Source organism: Phytophthora parasitica, assembly GCF_000247585.1.
Source record: "Phytophthora parasitica INRA-310 unplaced genomic scaffold supercont2.47, whole genome shotgun sequence".
Lineage (NCBI taxonomy): Eukaryota > Oomycota > Peronosporomycetes > Peronosporales > Peronosporaceae > Phytophthora > Phytophthora nicotianae.
The window spans coordinates 149,250-152,242 of NW_008649033.1; positions in this window are offsets into that span (position 1 = coordinate 149,250).

Here is a 2,993-nt window from a genome sequence, read left to right on the forward strand (position 1 = left end):
TGTAGCTGGCAGCTGACGCCGTCGGACAACTTCCAGGTGAGACTGTCTCACTATGAGTCAGGCATCGCCCAGCAACTGCACACTTCGTGCAGCCACTAAATTGGATGTGTTCTGACGGCCTGGAAGTTCCGCTGCGGTGATCCAAGCTGAATGCTTAGAATCCACTACACAGCCCCCCAAGCTTGGTCACCGCTCCAAACGCTCGGTCACCGCGCGAGCGTAGTCATTCCGACTAGCTGTGCTGGCCACGGTCCCTGCGATGTCGAATGGCTCGGCTCCGTTTGCCACCAGGTTTCGTTCCGTCCCCTGCGGCTGCGGTACTCGACCGCGTCTGGCGACCTGCAGATCGGTGGAGTTCTCGGTCCCCAGCCAACCCAGTCGCGGTCTGCCCCAGACTTGTTCGATCTCCGTCGTGGAGGTCTTGGTCTCCCTGCTGGACGCCATGTCCATCGGCAGTTCGACGTCGCTTCCTACCAGCTTGCCGGCGCCGTGTCGGTCGCGTAGTAGTAGTACTAGTTGGCGGATCAGCCGGTTCCCCACGCTGTCCACCACCTTGTTGCAGCGTCTGCCAGAACTCGTGGAGCCTCTGGTCATCCGTCTGCTTCACGTAGTTGTCCACCAAGACGCGAATCTCCTTCGCAAGATCAGTCATAGGCTCGTACGAATCTTCAATAGATTGTAGACCTTTCCATCCGACCTTGATCTCGTAGTCCTTGATGTTGTCGTTCCACTGATGGCCCTTGAGCTTGTCCACTGCTAGCACGATGCCTTGTGCTGAAATGTGTTCGAGCAGCTCGTCCGTCACCTCCAGGCTGTCATCAGCGTACATCTTCAATCTCGAGGCGTGCACGTCCAGTTCTTCACCGGTTACCAAGTGCTGCACTCGAAATGAGTGAGTGTCGGCACGCACCACACGATACGGTCCCACCCACGTCACTCGTAGCTTGTTGCTTTGCTTCTCATCCACTCGAGAACGCAGAACGTAGTCACCCACCGTGAAGTTCACCAAATTCTCACCGCGCTCGCGCTTCTTGTTGAGCAGGCGTTGCTTGAGCCTCTTGTCTTCAACAACACAGTGCATGGCTTGTATACTCTCACGTAGGTCAGCGAGATAGCCGTCGATCTCGTCACTCGTAGGTACCTGCTGTAGTCTCTTAGCCTCAGGTAGGTAGAATTCTTGTAATGGAGTCGGGTTCTGTAATCCAGTAAAAAGTTCCAAAGGTGATCGGTTCCCCAGCGATGGCACGGCGGTATGGTTCAAATTCACCTGAACCAGCGGGACCAGATTCACCCAGTCCTTCTGTCTCACTTTGTAGGATAGAATCATCGCCTTGATGACTTGGAGTATGTCTCGATTCACTCTCTCGACAGATCCGTTCACCCACGGACTGTAAGCGGTCGTGAAGGTCTGTTGTGTACGCAGTCGGTGGCTCAGCTCCGTTATCACTTCATTCTTGAAGTGTGAGCCATTGTCCGACACCCACACGGGTGGTACTCCAAACCTTGAGTGCCACGCCAGTAGCGCTTCAGTCGTCACTCTGCTGTCGGCAGTGTCCGCCACTATCAGCTCGCAATAGTGTGTAGCATGGTCTTTCAAGACCAGTAGGTACTTGCTAGATCCGTAGCTTGCTCCCATGTACAAGAAATCAAATGGAGAACGCCATTGCGTGTGCTGCAGTCGATCACTTCACCCCAGGGTCGTGGGATGATTCTCCCTCCTCGACAGTGCAGGCACATCAAGCAATCGTTCACAAATTTAGCCACCGTCTCCTTGATCTTGTCGATCTTGAAGAGTCGACCAAGGTGGGCGGTCATGGCTTGTTGGCCACGGTGTCCTTGGGCTCCGCAATGTGCAACGATGCACAGTCGTTGTATGAGCTCAGTCGCTTCACGCGGCACCCAGATCCGGTTGTCCACCGTGATCACACCGTCCGGAGTAGTCGCCGCTCCCATCGGCAGCTCGTACTTCGGTCTGTGCGTTCCTTGCCCTGTAGTCCGTAGTCTGTCGTAAGTCCATCAGGTCGGCTGACTTCTTCACCGGTAGGACGGGGCTCGACCATCGGCTCTTGGGGTTCTCGTAGACGAGTCCGAGCTCTACAAGACGGGCATTAAATTCATGTAAGAACTTACGAATGTGCGGAGGATATTTACGGGGCTTACACTTTGTTGGACGAGCCCCATCCTTCAGACGCACTTCGAGTGGCGGGACATTTGCCGGTGGGTCTCCACGCAACTCCAATCTCCACACGTCATACGCGTGCACAATCGTACGCAAAGTCTCCACATGCTCCAACGGAAATCCATTCTCCACGGCACGGTCGATCATTCTCTCCACAGCGGCATAAATGTCGTCATCTCCACATGGCCCCGATCCATCCACCTTGGCGGGCATCTCGTCCGCTTCCAGATCAATCGGGTCGCCACTGGTCTCATCTTCGTCGCGTGTGGCCAGTTGTTCCAACTGGTGATCCACGTCGATGCCGAGTGAGGTCAACAGATCGTTGCCCACTATGAACTCTCCGTCGTCGACGTCCATCACGAGAACGTCCACTGCGTTCATCGGCTCCACTGGTCCGACGGCAGTGTGGATCCTTACGTGTAGCTTGGCCTTCCATTTGGCCGTCACTGTCGTTGATCCGAACGTCTGGTTCGTGACTGGAACATCGAGTTCCTCGGCGATCACACTTGGGTCCACGGACTTCAGCTCCTCCCAGTGTGATCTCCCGATCACTGTGTAGTCCGATCCACTGTCGGGGCAGTATGGCAGCTCCAGCTTGCCATTCAAAGTTACCACTCGATCAGTAGATGGTAGCAGCTCTCCTAGCCGCTTGAGTCTTGTCTTCTTGCTCTTACGAGCCTCACGCAGTTTCTTCAGGATCGCCTCCTTCTCTTCCGGAGTTGCCCTTGTGCACTCACGTAGCCAGTGTAGCTCCTGGCACTTCGGGCATGGTCCTGGCGGAGGTTTCGTCGAGTTTGAGGGCCTTGGCTTCGAG